At 43.3% G+C, this 23729-nt stretch overlaps 1 protein-coding gene across 1 annotated transcript in view; it reads right to left on the bottom strand.

Annotated features, from left to right (window-relative positions):
- tacc2 (transforming, acidic coiled-coil containing protein 2) overlaps positions 1–22720 on the bottom strand; it is a 115945-nt gene extending 93225 nt beyond the window's left edge. The window contains exon 1 of the mRNA XM_036946028.1: positions 22176–22720. The gene's annotated coding sequence lies outside the window, so the exon portion shown is untranslated. The remainder of the gene's footprint in view (positions 1–22175) is intronic.
- Between the last annotated feature and the right edge of the window lie 1009 nt (positions 22721–23729).

Raw genomic sequence — 23729 nt, 5'->3', positions numbered from 1 at the left:
GAAATATATCCCACTAAATCCCTCTCAGTCTACCAACAGTTATAGAGCTAACAGGAGAGAGAGAGAGATGAAATATATCCCACTAAATCCCTCTCAGTCTACCAACAGTTAGAGAGCTAACAGGAGAGAGAGAGAGATGAAATATATCCCACTAAATCCCTCTGTCTACCAACAGTTATAGAGCTAACAGGAGAGAGAGAGAGATGAAATATATCCCACTAAATCCCTCTCAGTCTACCAACAGTTAGAGAGCTAACAGGAGAGAGAGAGAGATGAAATATATCCCACTAAATCCCTCTCAGTCTACCAACAGTTAGAGAGCTAACAGGAGAGAGAGAGAGATGAAATATATCCCACTAAATCCCTCTCAGTCTACCAACAGTTATAGAGCTAACAGGAGAGAGAGAGAGATGAAATATATCCCACTAAATCCCTCTGTCTACCAACAGTTAGAGAGCTAACAGGAGAGAGAGAGAGATGAAATATATCCCACTAAATCCCTCTGTCTACCAACAGTTAGAGAGCTAACAGGAGAGAGAGAGAGATGAAATATATCCCACTAAATCCCTCTCAGTCTACCAACAGTTATAGAGCTAACAGGAGAGAGAGAGAGATGAAATATATCCCACTAAATCCCTCTGTCTACCAACAGTTAGAGAGCTAACAGGAGAGAGAGAGAGATGAAATATATCCCACTAAATCCCTCTCAGTCTACCAACAGTTATAGAGCTAACAGGAGAGAGAGAGAGATGAAATATATCCCACTAAATCCCTCTCAGTCTACCAACAGTTATAGAGCTAACAGGAGAGAGAGAGAGATGAAATATATCCCACTAAATCCCTCTGTCTACCAACAGTTAGAGAGCTAACAGGAGAGAGAGAGAGATGAAATATATCCCACTAAATCCCTCTCAGTCTACCAACAGTTAGAGAGCTAACAGGAGAGAGAGAGAGATGAAATATATCCCACTAAATCCCTCTGTCTACCAACAGTTAGAGAGCTAACAGGAGAGAGAGAGAGATGAAATATATCCCACTAAATCCCTCTGTCTACCAACAGTTAGAGAGCTAACAGGAGAGAGAGAGAGATGAAATATATCCCACTAAATCCCTCTGTCTACCAACAGTTAGAGAGCTAACAGGAGAGAGAGAGAGATGAAATATATCCCACTAAATCCCTCTCAGTCTACCAACAGTTATAGAGCTAACAGGAGAGAGAGAGAGATGAAATATATCCCACTAAATCCCTCTCAGTCTACCAACAGTTATAGAGCTAACAGGAGAGAGAGAGAGATGAAATATATCCCACTAAATCCCTCTCAGTCTACCAACAGTTAGAGAGCTAACAGGAGAGAGAGAGAGATGAAATATATCCCACTAAATCCCTCTCAGTCTACCAACAGTTATAGAGCTAACAGGAGAGAGAGAGAGATGAAATATATCCCACTAAATCCCTCTGTCTACCAACAGTTAGAGAGCTAACAGGAGAGAGAGAGAGATGAAATATATCCCACTAAATCCCTCTCAGTCTACCAACAGTTAGAGAGCTAACAGGAGAGAGAGAGAGGTGAAATATATCCCACTAAATCCCTCTCAGTCTACCAACAGTTAGAGAGCTAACAGGAGAGAGAGAGAGATGAAATATATCCCACTAAATCCCTCTCAGTCTACCAACAGTTATAGAGCTAACAGGAGAGAGAGAGAGATGAAATATATCCCACTAAATCCCTCTCAGTCTACCAACAGTTAGAGAGCTAACAGGAGAGAGAGAGAGAGAGATGAAATATATCCCACTAAATCCCTCTCAGTCTACCAACAGTTAGAGAGCTAACAGGAGAGAGAGAGAGATGAAATATATCCCACTAAATCCCTCTCAGTCTACCAACAGTTAGAGAGCTAACAGGAGAGAGAGAGAGAGAGATGAAATATATCCCACTAAATCCCTCTCAGTCTACCAACAGTTAGAGAGCTAACAGGAGAGAGAGAGAGATGAAATATATCCCACTAAATCCCTCTGTCTACCAACAGTTAGAGAGCTAACAGGAGAGAGAGAGAGATGAAATATATCCCACTAAATCCCTCTGTCTACCAACAGTTATAGAGCTAACAGGAGAGAGAGAGAGATGAAATATATCCCACTAAATCCCTCTCAGTCTACCAACAGTTAAGAGAGCTAACAGGAGAGAGAGAGAGATGAAATATATCCCACTAAATCCCTCTGTCTACCAACAGTTAAGAGAGCTAACAGGAGAGAGAGAGAGATGAAATATATCCCACTAAATCCCTCTGTCTACCAACAGTTAGAGAGCTAACAGGAGAGAGAGAGAGATGAAATATATCCCACTAAATCCCTCTCAGTCTACCAACAGTTAGAGAGCTAACAGGAGAGAGAGAGAGATGAAATATATCCCACTAAATCCCTCTCAGTCTACCAACAGTTAGAGAGCTAACAGGAGAGAGAGAGAGATGAAATATATCCCACTAAATCCCTCTCAGTCTACCAACAGTTAGAGAGCTAACAGGAGAGAGAGAGAGATGAAATATATCCCACTAAATCCCTCTGTCTACCAACAGTTATAGAGCTAACAGGAGAGAGAGAGAGATGAAATATATCCCACTAAATCCCTCTCAGTCTACCAACAGTTAGAGAGCTAACAGGAGAGAGAGAGAGATGAAATATATCCCACTAAATCCCTCTCAGTCTACCAACAGTTATAGAGCTAACAGGAGAGAGAGAGAGATGAAATATATCCCACTAAATCCCTCTCAGTCTACCAACAGTTAGAGAGCTAACAGGAGAGAGAGAGAGATGAAATATATCCCACTAAATCCCTCAGTCTACCAACAGTTAGAGAGCTAACAGGAGAGAGAGAGAGAGAGATGAAATATATCCCACTAAATCCCTCTGTCTACCAACAGTTAGAGAGCTAACAGGAGAGAGAGAGAGATGAAATATATCCCACTAAATCCCTCTGTCTACCAACAGTTAGAGAGCTAACAGGAGAGAGAGAGAGATGAAATATATCCCACTAAATCCCTCTCAGTCTACCAACAGTTAGAGAGCTAACAGGAGAGAGAGAGAGAGAGATGAAATATATCCCACTAAATCCCTCTGTCTACCAACAGTTAGAGAGCTAACAGGAGAGAGAGAGAGAGAGATGAAATATATCCCACTAAATCCCTCAGTCTACCAACAGTTATAGAGCTAACAGGAGAGAGAGAGAGATGAAATATATCCCACTAAATCCCTCAGTCTACCAACAGTTAGAGAGCTAACAGGAGAGAGAGAGAGATGAAATATATCCCACTAAATCCCTCTGTCTACCAACAGTTAGAGAGCTAACAGGAGAGAGAGAGAGATGAAATATATCCCACTAAATCCCTCTGTCTACCAACAGTTAGAGAGCTAACAGGAGAGAGAGAGAGATGAAATATATCCCACTAAATCCCTCTCAGTCTACCAACAGTTATAGAGCTAACAGGAGAGAGAGAGAGATGAAATATATCCCACTAAATCCCTCTGTCTACCAACAGTTAGAGAGCTAACAGGAGAGAGAGAGAGATGAAATATATCCCACTAAATCCCTCTGTCTACCAACAGTTAGAGAGCTAACAGGAGAGAGAGAGAGATGAAATATATCCCACTAAATCCCTCTGTCTACCAACAGTTAGAGAGCTAACAGGAGAGAGAGAGAGATGAAATATATCCCACTAAATCCCTCTCAGTCTACCAACAGTTAGAGAGCTAACAGGAGAGAGAGAGAGAGAGATGAAATATATCCCACTAAATCCCTCTCAGTCTACCAACAGTTATAGAGCTAACAGGAGAGAGAGAGAGATGAAATATATCCCACTAAATCCCTCTCAGTCTACCAACAGTTATAGAGCTAACAGGAGAGAGAGAGAGATGAAATATATCCCACTAAATCCCTCTCAGTCTACCAACAGTTATAGAGCTAACAGGAGAGAGAGAGAGATGAAATATATCCCACTAAATCCCTCTGTCTACCAACAGTTAGAGAGCTAACAGGAGAGAGAGAGAGATGAAATATATCCCACTAAATCCCTCTGTCTACCAACAGTAAGAGAGCTAACAGGAGAGAGAGAGACAGAGATGACATATATCCCACTAAATCCCTCAGTCTACCAACAGTTATAGAGCTAACAGGAGAGAGAGAGAGATGAAATATATCCCACTAAATCCCTCTGTCTACCAACAGTTAGAGAGCTAACAGGAGAGAGAGAGAGATGAAATATATCCCACTAAATCCCTCTGTCTACCAACAGTTAGAGAGCTAACAGGAGAGAGAGAGAGATGAAATATATCCCACTAAATCCCTCTGTCTACCAACAGTTAGAGAGCTAACAGGAGAGAGACAGAGATGAAATATATCCCACTAAATCCCTCTCAGTCTACCAACAGTTAGAGAGCTAACAGGAGAGAGAGAGAGATGAAATATATCCCACTAAATCCCTCTCAGTCTACCAACAGTTAGAGAGCTAACAGGAGAGAGAGAGAGATGAAATATATCCCACTAAATCCCTCTGTCTACCAACAGTTAGAGAGCTAACAGGAGAGAGAGAGAGATGAAATATATCCCACTAAATCCCTCTGTCTACCAACAGTTAGAGAGCTAACAGGAGAGAGAGAGAGATGAAATATATCCCACTAAATCCCTCTCAGTCTACCAACAGTTAGAGAGCTAACAGGAGAGAGAGAGAGAGAGATGAAATATATCCCACTAAATCCCTCTGTCTACCAACAGTTAGAGAGCTAACAGGAGAGAGAGAGAGATGAAATATATCCCACTAAATCCCTCTCAGTCTACCAACAGTTAGAGAGCTAACAGGAGAGAGAGAGAGATGAAATATATCCCACTAAATCCCTCTCAGTCTACCAACAGTTAGAGAGCTAACAGGAGAGAGAGAGAGATGAAATATATCCCACTAAATCCCTCTGTCTACCAACAGTTAGAGAGCTAACAGGAGAGAGAGAGAGATGAAATATATCCCACTAAATCCCTCTCAGTCTACCAACAGTTAGAGAGCTAACAGGAGAGAGAGAGAGATGAAATATATCCCACTAAATCCCTCTGTCTACCAACAGTTAGAGAGCTAACAGGAGAGAGAGAGAGATGAAATATATCCCACTAAATCCCTCTCAGTCTACCAACAGTTAGAGAGCTAACAGGAGAGAGAGAGAGATGAAATATATCCCACTAAATCCCTCTGTCTACCAACAGTTAGAGAGCTAACAGGAGAGAGAGAGAGATGAAATATATCCCACTAAATCCCTCTCAGTCTACCAACAGTTAGAGAGCTAACAGGAGAGAGAGAGAGATGAAATATATCCCACTAAATCCCTCTGTCTACCAACAGTTAGAGAGCTAACAGGAGAGAGAGAGAGATGAAATATATCCCACTAAATCCCTCAGTCTACCAACAGTTAGAGAGCTAACAGGAGAGAGAGAGAGAGAGATTAAATATATCCCACTAAATCCCTCTCAGTCTACCAACAGTTATAGAGCTAACAGGAGAGAGAGAGAGATGAAATATATCCCACTAAATCCCTCTGTCTACCAACAGTTAGAGAGCTAACAGGAGAGAGAGAGAGATGAAATATATCCCACTAAATCCCTCTGTCTACCAACAGTTAGAGAGCTAACAGGAGAGAGAGAGAGAGAGATGAAATATATCCCACTAAATCCCTCTCAGTCTACCAACAGTTAGAGAGCTAACAGGAGAGAGAGAGAGATGAAATATATCCCACTAAATCCCTCTCAGTCTACCAACAGTTAGAGAGCTAACAGGAGAGAGAGAGAGATGAAATATATCCCACTAAATCCCTCTGTCTACCAACAGTTAGAGAGCTAACAGGAGAGAGAGAGAGATGAAATAAATCCCACTAAATCCCTCTGTCTACCAACAGTTAGAGAGCTAACAGGAGAGAGAGAGAGAGAGATGAAATATATCCCACTAAATCCCTCTCAGTCTACCAACAGTTAGAGAGCTAACAGGAGAGAGAGAGAGATGAAATATATCCCACTAAATCCCTCTCAGTCTACCAACAGTTAGAGAGCTAACAGGAGAGAGAGAGAGATGAAATATATCCCACTAAATCCCTCTGTCTACCAACAGTTATAGAGCTAACAGGAGAGAGAGAGAGATGAAATATATCCCACTAAATCCCTCTGTCTACCAACAGTTATAGAGCTAACAGGAGAGAGAGAGAGATGAAATATATCCCACTAAATCCCTCTCTGTCTACCAACAGTTATAGAGCTAACAGGAGAGAGAGAGAGATGAAATATATCCCACTAAATCCCTCAGTCTACCAACAGTTAGAGAGCTAACAGGAGAGAGAGAGAGATGAAATATATCCCACTAAATCCCTCTCAGTCTACCAACAGTTATAGAGCTAACAGGAGAGAGAGAGAGATGAAATATATCCCACTAAATCGCTCTCAGTCTACCAACAGTTATAGAGCTAACAGGAGAGAGAGAGAGATGAAATATATCCCACTAAATCCCTCTCAGTCTACCAACAGTTAGAGAGCTAACAGGAGAGAGAGAGAGATGAAATATATCCCACTAAATCCCTCTCAGTCTACCAACAGTTAGAGAGCTAACAGGAGAGAGAGAGAGATGAAATATATCCCACTAAATCCCTCTCAGTCTACCAACAGTTAGAGAGCTAACAGGAGAGAGAGAGAGAGAGATGAAATATATCCCACTAAATCCCTCTCAGTCTACCAACAGTTAAGAGAGCTAACAGGAGAGAGAGAGAGATGAAATATATCCCACTAAATCCCTCTGTCTACCAACAGTTAGAGAGCTAACAGGAGAGAGAGAGAGATGAAATATATCCCACTAAATCCCTCTCAGTCTACCAACAGTTAGAGAGCTAACAGGAGAGAGAGAGAGATGAAATATATCCCACTAAATCCCTCTCAGTCTACCAACAGTTAGAGAGCTAACAGGAGAGAGAGAGAGAGAGATGAAATATATCCCACTAAATCCCTCTGTCTACCAACAGTTAGAGAGCTAACAGGAGAGAGAGAGAGATGAAATATATCCCACTAAATCCCTATGTCTACCAACAGTTATAGAGCTAACAGGAGAGAGAGAGAGATGAAATATATCCCACTAAATCCCTCTCAGTCTACCAACAGTTATAGAGCTAACAGGAGAGAGAGAGAGATGAAATATATCCCACTAAATCCCTCTGTCTACCAACAGTTATAGAGCTAACAGGAGAGAGAGAGATGAAATATATCCCACTAAATCCCTCTGTCTACCAACAGTTATAGAGCTAACAGGAGAGAGAGAGAGATGAAATATATCCCACTAAATCCCTCTCAGTCTACCAACAGTTAGAGAGCTAACAGGAGAGAGAGAGAGATGAAATATATCCCACTAAATCCCTCTGTCTACCAACAGTTATAGAGCTAACAGGAGAGAGAGAGAGAGAGATGAAATATATCCCACTAAATCCCTCTCAGTCTACCAACAGTTAGAGAGCTAACAGGAGAGAGAGAGAGAGAGATGAAATATATCCCACTAAATCCCTCTGTCTACCAACAGTTATAGAGCTAACAGGAGAGAGAGAGAGATGAAATATATCCCACTAAATCCCTCTCAGTCTACCAACAGTTATAGAGCTAACAGGAGAGAGACAGAGATGAAATATATCCCACTAAATCCCTCTGTCTACCAACAGTTAGAGAGCTAACAGGAGAGAGAGAGAGATGAAATATATCCCACTAAATCCCTCTGTCTACCAACAGTTATAGAGCTAACAGGAGAGAGAGAGAGATGAAATATATCCTACTAAATCCCTCTGTCTACCAACAGTTAGAGAGCTAACAGGAGAGAGAGAGAGATGAAATATATCCCACTAAATCCCTCTCAGTCTACCAACAGTTATAGAGCTAACAGGAGAGAGAGAGAGATGAAATATATCCCACTAAATCCCTCTCTGTCTACCAACAGTTAGAGAGCTAACAGGAGAGAGAGAGAGATGAAATATATCCCACTAAATCCCTCTGTCTACCAACAGTTATAGAGCTAACAGGAGAGAGAGAGAGATGAAATATATCCCACTAAATCCCTCTGTCTACCAACAGTTATAGAGCTAACAGGAGAGAGAGAGAGATGAAATATATCCTACTAAATCCCTCTGTCTACCAACAGTTAGAGAGCTAACAGGAGAGAGAGAGAGAGAGATGAAATATATCCCACTAAATCCCTCTCAGTCTACCAACAGTTAGAGAGCTAACAGGAGAGAGAGAGAGATGAAATATATCCCACTAAATCCCTCAGTCTACCAACAGTTATAGAGCTAACAGGAGAGAGAGAGAGAGAGATGAAATATATCCCACTAAATCCCTCTGTCTACCAACAGTTATAGAGCTAACAGGAGAGAGAGAGAGATGAAATATATCCCACTAAATCCCTCTCAGTCTACCAACAGTTAGAGAGCTAACAGGAGAGAGAGAGAGATTAAATATATCCCACTAAATCCCTCTCAGTCTACCAACAGTTATAGAGCTAACAGGAGAGAGAGAGAGATGAAATATATCCCACTAAATCCCTCTGTCTACCAACAGTTAGAGAGCTAACAGGAGAGAGAGAGAGATGAAATATATCCTACTAAATCCCTCTGTCTACCAACAGTTAGAGAGCTAACAGGAGAGAGAGAGAGATGAAATATATCCCACTAAATCCCTCAGTCTACCAACAGTTATAGAGCTAACAGGAGAGAGAGAGAGAGAGATGAAATATATCCCACTAAATCCCTCTGTCTACCAACAGTTATAGAGCTAACAGGAGAGAGAGAGAGATGAAATATATCCCACTAAATCCCTCTGTCTACCAACAGTTATAGAGCTAACAGGAGAGAGAGAGAGATGAAATATATCCCACTAAATCCCTCTCAGTCTACCAACAGTTAGAGAGCTAACAGGAGAGAGAGAGAGATGAAATATATCCCACTAAATCCCTCTGTCTACCAACAGTTAGAGAGCTAACAGGAGAGAGAGAGATGAAATATATCCCACTAAATCCCTCTGTCTACCAACAGTTATAGAGCTAACAGGAGAGAGAGAGAGATGAAATATATCCCACTAAATCCCTCTCAGTCTACCAACAGTTAGAGAGCTAACAGGAGAGAGAGAGAGATGAAATATATCCCACTAAATCCCTCTCAGTCTACCAACAGTTATAGAGCTAACAGGAGAGAGAGAGAGATGAAATATATCCCACTAAATCCCTCTGTCTACCAACAGTTAGAGAGCTAACAGGAGAGAGAGAGAGATGAAATATATCCCACTAAATCCCTCTGTCTACCAACAGTTATAGAGCTAACAGGAGAGAGAGAGAGATGAAATATATCCCACTAAATCCCTCTGTCTACCAACAGTTAGAGAGCTAACAGGAGAGAGAGAGAGATGAAATATATCCCACTAAATCCCTCTCAGTCTACCAACAGTTAGAGAGCTAACAGGAGAGAGAGAGAGATGAAATATCCCACTAAATCCCTCTCAGTCTACCAACAGTTATAGAGCTAACAGGAGAGAGAGAGAGATGAAATATATCCCACTAAATCCCTCTGTCTACCAACAGTTAGAGAGCTAACAGGAGAGAGAGAGAGATGAAATATATCCCACTAAATCCCTCTCTGTCTACCAACAGTTAGAGAGCTAACAGGAGAGAGAGAGAGATGAAATATATCCCACTAAATCCCTCTCAGTCTACCAACAGTTATAGAGCTAACAGGAGAGAGAGAGAGATGAAATATATCCCACTAAATCCCTCTCAGTCTACCAACAGTTAGAGAGCTAACAGGAGAGAGAGAGAGATGAAATATATCCCACTAAATCCCTCTCAGTCTACCAACAGTTAGAGAGCTAACAGGAGAGAGACAGAGATGAAATATATCCCACTAAATCCCTCTCAGTCTACCAACAGTTATAGAGCTAACAGGAGAGAGAGAGAGATGAAATATATCCCACTAAATCCCTCTGTCTACCAACAGTTAGAGAGCTAACAGGAGAGAGAGAGAGATGAAATATATCCCACTAAATCCCTCTCAGTCTACCAACAGTTAGAGAGCTAACAGGAGAGAGAGAGAGATGAAATATATCCCACTAAATCCCTCTCAGTCTACCAACAGTTATAGAGCTAACAGGAGAGAGAGAGAGATGAAATATATCCCACTAAATCCCTCTGTCTACCAACAGTTAGAGAGCTAACAGGAGAGAGAGAGAGATGAAATATATCCCACTAAATCCCTCTGTCTACCAACAGTTATAGAGCTAACAGGAGAGAGAGAGAGATGAAATATATCCCACTAAATCCCTCTCAGTCTACCAACAGTTATAGAGCTAACAGGAGAGAGAGAGAGATGAAATATATCCCACTAAATCCCTCTCAGTCTACCAACAGTTAGAGAGCTAACAGGAGAGAGAGAGAGATGAAATATATCCCACTAAATCCCTCTCAGTCTACCAACAGTTAGAGAGCTAACAGGAGAGAGAGAGAGAGAGATGAAATATATCCCACTAAATCCCTCTCAGTCTACCAACAGTTAGAGAGCTAACAGGAGAGAGAGAGAGATGAAATATATCCCACTAAATCCCTCTCAGTCTACCAACAGTTAGAGAGCTAACAGGAGAGAGAGAGAGATGAAATATATCCCACTAAATCCCTCTCAGTCTACCAACAGTTAGAGAGCTAACAGGAGAGAGAGAGAGATGAAATATATCCCACTAAATCCCTCTCAGTCTACCAACAGTTAGAGAGCTAACAGGAGAGAGAGAGAGATGAAATATATCCCACTAAATCCCTCTCAGTCTACCAACAGTTATAGAGCTAACAGGAGAGAGAGAGAGATGAAATATATCCCACTAAATCCCTCTCAGTCTACCAACAGTTAGAGAGCTAACAGGAGAGAGAGAGAGATGAAATATATCCCACTAAATCCCTCTGTCTACCAACAGTTAGAGAGCTAACAGGAGAGAGAGAGAGATGAAATATATCCCACTAAATCCCTCTGTCTACCAACAGTTAGAGAGCTAACAGGAGAGAGAGAGAGATGAAATATATCCCACTAAATCCCTCTCAGTCTACCAACAGTTAGAGAGCTAACAGGAGAGAGAGAGATGAAATATATCCCACTAAATCCCTCTGTCTACCAACAGTTATAGAGCTAACAGGAGAGAGAGAGAGATGAAATATATCCCACTAAATCCCTCTCAGTCTACCAACAGTTATAGAGCTAACAGGAGAGAGAGAGAGAGAGATGAAATATATCCCACTAAATCCCTCTCAGTCTACCAACAGTTAGAGAGCTAACAGGAGAGAGAGAGAGATGAAATATATCCCACTAAATCCCTCTGTCTACCAACAGTTAGAGAGCTAACAGGAGAGAGAGAGATGAAATATATCCCACTAAATCCCTCTGTCTACCAACAGTTATAGAGCTAACAGGAGAGAGAGAGAGATGAAATATATCCCACTAAATCCCTCTCAGTCTACCAACAGTTAGAGAGCTAACAGGAGAGAGAGAGAGAGATGAAATATATCCCACTAAATCCCTCTGTCTACCAACAGTTAGAGAGCTAACAGGAGAGAGAGAGAGATGAAATATATCCCACTAAATCCCTCTCAGTCTACCAACAGTTATAGAGCTAACAGGAGAGAGAGAGAGATGAAATATATCCCACTAAATCCCTCTCAGTCTACCAACAGTTAGAGAGCTAACAGGAGAGAGAGAGAGATGAAATATATCCCACTAAATCCCTCTCAGTCTACCAACAGTTAGAGAGCTAACAGGAGAGAGAGAGAGAGATGAAATATATCCCACTAAATCCCTCTGTCTACCAACAGTTAGAGAGCTAACAGGAGAGAGAGAGAGATGAAATATATCCCACTAAATCCCTCTCAGTCTACCAACAGTTATAGAGCTAACAGGAGAGAGAGAGAGATGAAATATATCCCACTAAATCCCTCTCAGTCTACCAACAGTTAGAGAGCTAACAGGAGAGAGAGAGAGATGAAATATATCCCACTAAATCCCTCTCAGTCTACCAACAGTTAGAGAGCTAACAGGAGAGAGAGAGAGATGAAATATATCCCACTAAATCCCTCTCAGTCTACCAACAGTTAGAGAGCTAACAGGAGAGAGAGAGAGATGAAATATATCCCACTAAATCCCTCTCAGTCTACCAACAGTTAGAGAGCTAACAGGAGAGAGAGAGAGATGAAATATATCCCACTAAATCCCTCTGTCTACCAACAGTTATAGAGCTAACAGGAGAGAGAGAGAGATGAAATATATCCCACTAAATCCCTCTCAGTCTACCAACAGTTAGAGAGCTAACAGGAGAGAGAGAGATGAAATATATCCCACTAAATCCCTCTCAGTCTACCAACAGTTAGAGAGCTAACAGGAGAGAGAGAGAGATGAACTATATCCCACTAAATCCCTCTCAGTCTACCAACAGTTAGAGAGCTAACAGGAGAGAGACAGAGATGAAATATATCCCACTAAATCCCTCTCAGTCTACCAACAGTTAGAGAGCTAACAGGAGAGAGAGAGAGATGAAATATATCCCACTAAATCCCTCTGTCTACCAACAGTTAGAGAGCTAACAGGAGAGAGAGAGAGAGAGATGAAATATATCCCACTAAATCCCTCTGTCTACCAACAGTTAGAGAGCTAACAGGAGAGAGAGAGAGATGAAATATATCCCACTAAATCCCTCTCAGTCTACCAACAGTTAGAGAGCTAACAGGAGAGAGAGAGAGATGAAATATATCCCACTAAATCCCTCTGTCTACCAACAGTTATAGAGCTAACAGGAGAGAGAGAGAGATGAAATATATCCCACTAAATCCCTCTCAGTCTACCAACAGTTATAGAGCTAACAGGAGAGAGAGAGAGATGAAATATATCCCACTAAATCCCTCTCAGTCTACCAACAGTTATAGAGCTAACAGGAGAGAGAGAGAGATGAAATATATCCCACTAAATCCCTCTCAGTCTACCAACAGTTAGAGAGCTAACAGGAGAGAGAGAGAGAGAGATGAAATATATCCCACTAAATCCCTCTCAGTCTACCAACAGTTAGAGAGCTAACAGGAGAGAGAGAGAGAGAGATGAACTATATCCCACTAAATCCCTCTGTCTACCAACAGTTATAGAGCTAACAGGAGAGAGAGAGAGAGAGATGAAATATATCCCACTAAATCCCTCAGTCTACCAACAGTTATAGAGCTAACAGGAGAGAGAGAGAGATGAAATATATCCCACTAAATCCCTCTCAGTCTACCAACAGTTATAGAGCTAACAGGAGAGAGAGAGAGATGAAATATATCCCACTAAATCCCTCTCAGTCTACCAACAGTTATATAGCTAACAGGAGAGAGAGAGAGATGAAATATATCCCACTAAATCCCTCTCAGTCTACCAACAGTTAGAGAGCTAACAGGAGAGAGAGAGAGATGAAATATATCCCACTAAATCCCTCTCAGTCTACCAACAGTTAGAGAGCTAACAGGAGAGAGAGAGAGATGAAATATATCCCACTAAATCCCTCTCTGTCTACCAACAGTTATAGAGCTAACAGGAGAGAGAGAGAGATGAAATATATCCCACTAAATCCCTCTCAGTCTACCAACAGTTAGAGAGCTAACAGGAGAGAGAGAGAGATGAAATATATCCTACTAAATCCCTCTGTCTACCAACAGTTATAGAGCTAACAGGAGAGAGAGAGAGATGAAATATATCCCACTAAATCCCTCTGTCTACCAACAGTTAGAGAGCTAACAGGAGAGAGAGAGAGATGAAATATATCCCACTAAATCCCTCAGTCTACCAACAGTTAGAGAGCTAACAGGAGAGAGAGAGAGAGATGAAATATATCCCACTAAATCCCTCTCAGTCTACCAACAGTTAGAGAGCTAACAGGAGAGAGAGAGAGATGAAATATATCCCACTAAATCCCTCTCAGTCTACCAACAGTTAGAGAGCTAACAGGAGAGAGAGAGAGATGAAATATATCCCACTAAATCCCTCTCAGTCTACCAACAGTTAGAGAGCTAACAGGAGAGAGAGAGAGAGAGATGAAATATATCCCACTAAATCCCTCTGTCTACCAACAGTTATAGAGCTAACAGGAGAGAGAGAGAGATGAAATATATCCCACTAAATCCCTCTGTCTACCAACAGTTATAGAGCTAACAGGAGAGAGAGAGAGATGAAATATATCCCACTAAATCCCTCTGTCTACCAACAGTTATAGAGCTAACAGGAGAGAGAGAGAGATGGAATATATCCCACTAAATCCCTCTCTGTCTACCAACAGTTATAGAGCTAACAGGAGAGAGAGAGAGATGAAATATATCCCACTAAATCCCTCTCAGTCTACCAACAGTTATAGAGCTAACAGGAGAGAGAGCTGAGGCTTATGTCAGCTCTCTTATTCGTCTCTCAAAGGGCCGATGGGCATAAAACCCTTCTGTTCACCTTTGTCTCCGGCAGTCTGTCTGTATGTCTGAAGGAGCCTAGGGCAAGAACCTGCTTCTTTGTCCCTGTTCGTATCCCATAACACCCTCTCACAGAGTTATCTCCCTGTTCCTATCCCATAACACCCTCTCACAGAGTTCTCTCCCTGTTCATATCCTATAACACCCTCTCACAGAGTTCTCTCCCTGTTCATATCCCATAACACCCTCTCACAGAGTTCTCTCCCTGTTCGTATCCCATAACACCCTCTCACAGAGTTCTCTCCCTGTTCGTATCCCATAACACCCTCTCACAGAGTTCTCTCCCTGTTCGTATCCCATAACACCCTCTCACAGAGTCCTCTCCCTGTTCGTATCCCATAACACCCTCTCACAGAGTTCTCTCCCTGTTCGTATCCCATAACACCCTCTCACAGAGTTGCTATCCTGGGGCTATGTACACACAATGTTCAACTAAGAATGACATGTTTTAAATGTTTATTTAGGTTCTTACTGTATTGTTCAGTGTATTGTAGTAAACTGTCCGACACGTGGTTTTCACAACACGTTCATTTAAATATTTCTCTCATCACCCGAGTGGTAGTTTTAATCAAAGCCTTATTTAGTGTCTCTAGTACTCCGTTGTTCTCATAGTTTATACCCTCCAACAACTGCACAACGACAGTTAACCCTTCCACTAACCTTGTCCGTAGCCCTACTCAGTGGTCTTGTTAACCGTAGCCCTACTCAGTGGTCTTGTTAACCCTTCCACTAACCTTAACCGTAGCCCTACTCAGTGGTCTTGTTGACCGTAGCCCTACTCAGTGGTCTTGTTAACCGTAGCCCTACTCAGTGGTCTTCTTGACCGTAGCCCTACTCAGTGGTCTTGTTAACCGTAGCCCTACTCAGTGGTCTTGTTAACCGTAGCCCTACTCAGTGGTCTTGTTGACCGTAGCCCTACTCAGTGGTCTTGTTGACCGTAGCCCTACTCAGTGGTCTTGTTGACCGTAGCCCTACTCAGTGGTCTTGTTGACCGTAGCCCTACTCAGTGGTCTTGTTAACCGTAGCCCTACTCAGTGGTCTTGTTGACCCTTCCACTAACCTTAACCGTAGCCCTACTCAGTGGTCTTGTTGACCGTAGCCCTACTCAGTGGTCTTGTTAACCGTAGCCCTACTCAGTGGTCTTGTTAACCGTAGCCCTACTCAGTGGTCTTGTTAACCGTAGCCCTACTCAGTGGTCTTGTTGACCGTAGCCCTACTCAGTGGTCTTGTTAACCGTAGCCCTACTCAGTGGTCTTGTTGACCGTAGCCCTACTCAGTGGTCTTGTTAACCGTAGCCCTACTCAGTGGTCTTGTTAACCGTAGCCCTACTCAGTGGTCTTGTTGACCGTAGCCCTAGTCAGTGGTCTTGTTGACCGTAGCCCTACTCAGTGGTCTTGTTAACCGTAGCCCTACTCAGTGGTCTTGTTAACCGTAGCCCTACTCAGTGGTCTTGTTGACCGTAGCCCTACTCAGTGGTCTTGTTGACCGTAGCCCTAGTCAGTGGTCTTGTTGACCGTAGCCCTACTCAGTGGTCTTGTTAACCGTAGCCCTACTCAGTGGTCTTGTTGACCGTAGCCCTACTCAGTGGTCTTGTTAACCGTAGCCCTACTCAGTGGTCTTGTTAACCGTAGCCCTACTCAGTGGTCTTGTTAACCCTTTCACTAACCTTGACCGTAGCCCTACTCAGTGGTCTTGTTAACCGTAGCCCTACTCAGTGGTCTTGTTGACCGTAGCCCTACTCAGTGGTCTTGTTAACCGTAGCCCTACTCAGTGGTCTTGTTAACCGTAGCCCTACTCAGTGGTCTTGTTGACCGTAGCCCTACTCAGTGGTCTTGTGGTTAGGGTGTCTGCCCTGAGAACAGAAGAGTTGTGAGTTCAATCCCAAAGACTGTTAAAATGGGACTGCTGCGTCTCTACTTAGCGTTACGGATTGGGGGTAAGGCCCTGTGGTAGACTAGTGTCCTGTCAGGGGGTGTCCTCCTTCAAGCTGTCTCCCTACAGAAACAGGAGATAGACTAGTGTCCTGTCCAGGGGGTGTCCTGGTACATCAAGCTGTCTCACTACAGAAACAGGAGATAGACTAGTGTCCTGTCAGGGGGTGTCCTCCTTCAAGGTGTCTCCCTACAGAAACAGGAGATAGACTAGTGTCCTGTACATCAAGCTGTCTCACTACAGAAACAGGAGATAGACTAGTGTCCTGTCCAAGGGGTGTACTGTACATCAATCTGACTAGTGTCCTGTCCAGGAGGTGTCCTGTCCAGGGGGTGTCCTGTACATCAAGCTGTCTCACTACAGAAACAGGAGATAGACTAGTGTCCTTTCCAGGGGGTGTCCTGTACATCAAGCTGTCTCACTACAGAAACAGGAGATAGACTAGTGTCCTGTCCAGGGGGTGTCCTGTCCAGGGGGTGTCCTGTACATCAAGCTGTCTCACTACAGAAACAGGAGATAGACTAGTGTCCTGTCCAGGGGGTGTCCTGGTACATCAAGCTGTTTCACTACAGAAACAGGAGATAGACTAGTGTCCTGTCCAGGGGGTGTCCTGGTACATCAAGCTGTCTCACTACCTATTTATCTCCCTAGACTCTGTCGCTGATATGTGTTTCTCTCCCAAGTCACTGTGTCTCTTCAATTACAATAATCATAGATGTGATCCTCCACTTCACAGCCAATGGCAGAGCTACTCCTTCCTCCTCTCTTCCACAGCCAATAGCAGGGCTCCTTGTTGCTACCCTCTGGGCTCTGCTTCCCTCTCTGCTTCTACTCTATTTACACATCATCATAGATGATAGCTACTGCCGCTGCACCACTCTTCAGTAGCCCGCAGTGCTGTATTCCCTGGGCACTGTTTTCACAGGGAGAAGGGGGGTTCTTATGAATGTATGTATGCCAAGTTCATTCAGCTCTGCCCCCAGGATACAACTAAAAAAAAAAAACAGCTAGAACTATAATTCTGTAAAATCTCTAAGATGTAAGACTCTTCTCTAAAACATATATATATATATATATATATATATATATATATATGTGTGTGTGTGTGTGTGTGTGGTTTTCATAGATGTATGAATGCCAGATAGGATTTAGAGGTACTACAATTACAGGCGTACAGTATGCTGTTATAATCTCCACCCGGCACAGCCAGAAGAGGACTGGCCACCCCTCATAGCCTGGTTCCTCTCTACTCGGCACAGCCAGAAGAGGACTGGCCACCCCTCATAGCCTGGTTCCTCTCTACCCGGCACAGCCAGAAGAGGACTGGCCACCCCTCATAGCCTGGTTCCTCTCTACCCGGCACAGCCAGAAGAGGACTGGCCACCCCTCATAGCCTGGTTCCTCTCTACCCGGCACAGCCAGAAGAGGACTGGCCACCCCTCATAGCCTGGTTCCTCTCTACCCGGCACAGCCAGAAGAGGACTGGCCACCCCTCATAGCCTGGTTCCTCTCTACCCGGCACAGCCAGAAGAGGACTGGCCACCCCTCATAGCCTGGTTCCTCTCTAGGTTTCTTCCTAGGTTTTGGCCTTTCTAGGGAGTTTTTCCTAGCCAACGTGCTTCTACACCTGCATTGCTTGCTGTTTGGGGTTTTAGGCTGGGTTTCTGTACAGCACTTTGCTGATATCAGCTGATGTACGAAGGGCTATATACATACATTCTGATGTAGAAAGGGCTTTATACATGTATTTGATTTGATTTGAGTGTGCTACATGACATATGCAACAACAACAAAAAATGTATATAATTGAAAGCCACAATATGTAACATTTTCGGGCGACCTGGAAAAATTTGCATAGAAATCTGAGTTATAGATCTGTCATTCTCATTGACAGCAAGTCTAAGACGCAGTAGATCTGTTCTATGCGCTCTGTTTCTATGCTTTCCCCCCATTTCTCCAGTTTTATAGATCGTCTTTTACTTGTGGCTTCAAACAGACGAAACACAAATTATGAACAAAAATATAAACACGCAACAATTTCACTGATTTTACTAAAGTTACAATTCATATAAAGGAAATCAGTCAATTGAAATATATTAATTAGGCCCTAATCTATGGATTTAACATGACTGGGAATGCAGATGTGCATCTGATGGTCACAGATTCTTTAAGAAAATTTGTATTTTTATCATTGTAAATAAGAATTGGTTCTTAACTGACTTTAAAAAATAAAATGAAATATTTGTGTTCAAATTTTCATAGATAAAATGCAATTATGCCTGCCCATACCATATCCCCATCCCCATCCATTGGGCACTCTGTTCACAACGTTGACATCAGCAAACCGCTCACCCACACCACGCCATACATGCGGTCTGCAGTTGTGAGGCCGGTTGGAGGCGCTGCAAAATTCTCTAAAACAACGTTGGAGCCGGCTTATGGTAGAGAAAGGAACATTCAAATCTCTGGCAACAGCTCTGGTGGACCTTCCTGCAGTCAGCAATTTGCATCCTCCCTCAAAACTTGAGACATCTGTGTTATTGTGTTGTGTGACAAAATTGCACATTTTAGTGGCCTTTTTTTTGTCCTCAGCACAAGGTGCACCTGTGTAATGATCATTAATCAGCCTCTTGATATGACACACCTGTCAGGTGGATGGATCACTAAAAGGGATGAAAACACATTTTTTTGCACAACATTTGAGAGAAATGAGCTTTTTGTGTATATGGGCAAAAACATTTATAAATGTATTTTCTGCTCCTTAAATGTTTTACATTGATATTTGTGTTCAGTGTATTTCACAGCGGTTTAAATGGTACTGAATTTTAGCATCCAGGAAATGGCGTAGCGATTTATGGATACCGTGGTACATCTTTAACATATAGTAGTGGATGAGATGGACTGATGAGGTAAACTACATGACCAAAAGTATGTGGACACCTGCTCGTCAAACATCTCATTCCCAAAAGCACACATTGTTATACCACATTAATATAACAGCCTCCAACTCTTCTGAGAAGGATTTTTATGTGCTTGGGCGGTTCTTTTTCATGAGCTTGTGTGGTCTACCACTTCACGGCTAAGCCGTTGTTGCTCTTACACGTTTCCACTTCACAATAACAGCACTTACAGTTCACCAGGGCAGAAATGTGATGAACTGCCATTTTTGGAAAGGTGGCATGCTAGGACGGTGCCACGTTGAAAGTCACTGAGCTCTTCAGCACGGGTCATTCGCCTGCCAATGTTTTTTATTTTACCTTTATTTAAGGCAAGTCAGTTAATAAAGAACAAATTCTTATTTTCAATGACGGCCTAGGAACAGTGGGGTTAACTGCCTGTTCAGGGGGCAGAACGACAGATTTGTACCTTGTCAGCTCGGGGGTTTGAACTTGCAACGCTCTAACCACTAGGCTACCCTGCCGCCCTGCTATGGAGATTGCATGGCTGTGTGCTCCATTTTATACGCCTGTCAGCAACGGGTGTGGCTGAAATAGCCGAATCCACTAATTTGAAGGGGTGTCCACATACTTTTGTATATACAGTGTATGTTTTAGCTGGGATTGTCTATGCACACTGCACCATAGAAATAGAATGGTTTTACATCCTGTTTGGCTCCTACAGGTACACCCGCAATGGCTGCCAGTCCAACCATGACGCCATCATCATTTTGAATGGGAAAACCCAATCTATGGATTGTGTTTCTATGTTAAGCACCACCTAACTGCGTAGGGCAGACAGCAGGGTGCAGAGAGAGACGGAGTGTGAATACTGTGACAGTGTTATATATGACATCATTGGGTCATACCTGCCCTCTGCTGGTGGAATGTGGAAGTGCAAGATGGAAAAAACACGATTACAAGCATTATGTACTTATCAAGTCAACACACACACACACACACACTTTCATTGGCGTGGGGGCCTAAAAATGTATTTCCATTCAAAATAGTATAATCCCTAACCTTACCCTATACCCTAACCCTATACCCTAACCCTATACCCTAACCCTAACCACTAACCTTACCCTATACCCTAACCCTATACCCTAACCCTATACCCTAACCCTATACCCTAACCCTATACCCTATACCCTAACCCTATACCCTATACCCTATACCCTAACCCTATACCCTAACCCTAACCACTAACTTTACCCTATACTCTAACCCTATACCCTATACCCTAACCTTACCTTACCCTATACCCTAACCCTATACCCTATACCATATACCCTAACCCGATACCCTAACCTTACTCTATACCCTAACCATAACCTTACTCTAACCCTATACCCTAACCCTATACCCTATACCCTAACCCTATACCCAAACCCTATACCCTAACCCTATACCCTATACCCTAACCCTATTCCCTATACCCTAACCCTATACCCTATACTCTAACCCTATACCCAAACCCTATACCCTAACCCTATACCCTATACCCGATACCCTAACCCTATACCCTAACCCTATACCCTATACCCTAACCCTATACCCTAACCCTATTCCTTATACCCTATACCCTATACCCTATACCCTATACCCTAACCCTAACCCTAACCCTAACCCTAACCCTATACCCTAACCCTATACCCTAACCCTATACCCTATACCCTAACCACTTACCTTAATTGTAACCCGAACCATAATTGTAACTGTCTCTTATCCCTAAGATTAAATTAGACTTTTTCCTCACGGGGAATCTGGGAAATGTCCCCACGAGGGAGAATTTTCCTTGTTCTACTGTCCTTGTGAGGATAGTTATAGAAGCACACACCTCAGCTCTCACTAAGCCTACAATACACACACACAACTCTCTCTCTCTCGCTCTCTGTCTCTCTCTCTGTCTCTCTCTCTCTCTCTCTCTCTCTCTGTTTCTCTCTCTCTCTCTCTCCCTCTCAATCTCCCGCTCTTTCCCTCTCTCTCCCTCTCACTCACTCACTCACTCACTCACTCACTCACTCACTCACTCACTCACTCACTCACTCACTCTCTCTGAAATCAACTCAATGACAACAAATCAGTCAAATTCTAACCTAGCAGGACTGGAGCAGAATGTTCAACTGGAAAAGTTTCCACACCTTAATAATCACTGTCAAGTGCACTCAATTGCGTATTGAAATAAATGTGTTCCTAGAGAGAACAATGGGTTACTTTAGTTAAATAAATGTTAAATTAAAAATAAATCAATTAAATACTATACAATACTATACAATTGAGTACCAGCCAAGAAGTAGATCTGGCCTTATTCTATTGAAGTGGTTAAGATGCGACTGGTACGTGATGGTGGAGAAGCTAGTCTCTGTAATTCAAGTGCTTCTACACCTGCATTGCTTGCTGTTTGAGGGTTTTAGGCTGGGTTTAGGCTGGGTTTCTGTACAGCACTTTGAGATTTCAGCTGATGTAAGAAGGGCTTTATAAATACATTTGATTTGATTTGACCTGTGTGCAAAGCTGTCATCAAAGCTGTCATTTGAAGAATCTCAAAATGTAAAATATTTTTTGTTTTTTGTTTTACACTTTTATGGTTACTACATGATTCCATATGTGTTATCTCATCGTTTTGATGTCTTCACTATTATTTTACAAAATAAAATTAAAAACCCTGGAATAAGTAGGTGTGTCCAAACTTTTGACTGGTACTGTAGGTGTATATGACACTGGTCCAATATAGCGACATAGTGGTAACCATACCTGGGTGTAGGGTCACAGGGTGCAGGGGTGGAGATGGTGTCCTCTTCACGGGGTGGAGGTTGAGGTAGGGAGGCTGGGGATTCTGTCAGGGGTTCAGAGAATGTAGTGGTGGTGAGTGTGGTGTCCCGACTCTCAGAGGGTGTAGGTACAGGTAGAGGCGGGACAACCGGGGTTGCTGCAAGAGCTGCAGGTGGGGAAGAAGCCTGGGCTGGTGGGGAAGAAGCCTGGGCTGGTGGGGAAGAAGACTGGGCTGGTGGGGAAGAAGCCGGAGTTTCTGGGGCTTCTGCTGGAGCCTGGGGGGTTGCAGGAAGTGGAGTGCCGGGCTCAGTCGACTGGAGCTCTGGGGGCAGCCTCTCTTGAGGAGTGGGAGGAGGGGTGGGAAAATCTTCCTGAAGGTAGGGAGGGAGGGCAGGAGGGTACTGGAAGACTTGTCCAGGAGACGTGGGAGGAAGTGGGGAGGAGGTGACAGGGGGAGGAGGAGGGGAGGAGGTGGCAGGGGGAGGAGGTGGGGAGGAGGTGACAGGGGGAGGAGGAGGGGAGGAGGTGACAGGGGGAGGAGGTGGGGAGGAGGTGGCAGGGGGAGGAGGTGGGGAGGAGGTGGCTGGGGGAGGAGGTGGGGAGGAGGTGACAGGGGGAGGAGGTGGGGAGGAGGTGACAGGGGGAGGAGGTGGGGAGGAGGAGGTGAAAGAAGGAGGCTTACTCCTCTCCTCAGTCTGCTCAGCCTCTGTCAGGGAGGACCTGGACAGAACAGGAGGGAGACACGTGGATTAACAACCTACACACAAAAACATACACATAATTGTTGGCTGTTTGGTTTGGTACAGTGTGGTAATGGTGTGGTGTGGTATGGTATAGTGTGGTATGCTATAGTGTGGTATAGTATAGCATTGTGTGGTATGGTGTGGTATAGTGTGGTATTGTGTGGTATAGTATAGTGTGGTATGGTGTGGTGCAGTGTGGTATGGTGTGGTGTCGTAAGGTATAGTGTGGTATAGTATGGTACAGTGTGGTATAGTAGAGTGTGGTACAGTATAGTGTGGTATAGTATAGTATTGTGTGGTATGGTGTGGTATAGTGTGGTATTGTGTGGTATAGTATAGTGTGGTATGGTGTGGTGCAGTGTGGTATGGTGTGGTATAGTATGATGTGGTATGGTATAGTGTGGTATGGTATGGTTTGGTATTGTGTGGTATGGTTTGGTGTGGTATGGTTTGGTATAGTGTGGTATGGTGTGGTATGGTTTGGTTTAGTGTGGTATGGTGTGGTATGGTATGGTGTGGTATGGTATGGTTTGGTATGGTGTGGTATGATATAGTGTAGTATGGTGTGGTATGATATGTGTGGTATGGTGTGGTATAATGTGGTATGCTGTGTGTTTGGTGTGGTTTGGTTTGGCATGGTGTGGTATAGTTTGGTATAGTGTGGTATAGTGTGGTATGGTTTGGTATTGTGTGGTTTTGTGTAGTGTGGTATAGTGTGGTATGGTTTGGTGTAGTGTGATATGGTGTGGTATGGTTTGGTATAGTGTGGTTTGGTATAGTGTGGTATAGTATA

The sequence above is a fragment of the Oncorhynchus mykiss genome, chromosome 16 (assembly GCF_013265735.2).
Source record: "Oncorhynchus mykiss isolate Arlee chromosome 16, USDA_OmykA_1.1, whole genome shotgun sequence".
Taxonomy (NCBI): domain Eukaryota; kingdom Metazoa; phylum Chordata; class Actinopteri; order Salmoniformes; family Salmonidae; genus Oncorhynchus; species Oncorhynchus mykiss.
This window is presented reverse-complemented; position numbering and strand designations above follow the sequence as displayed.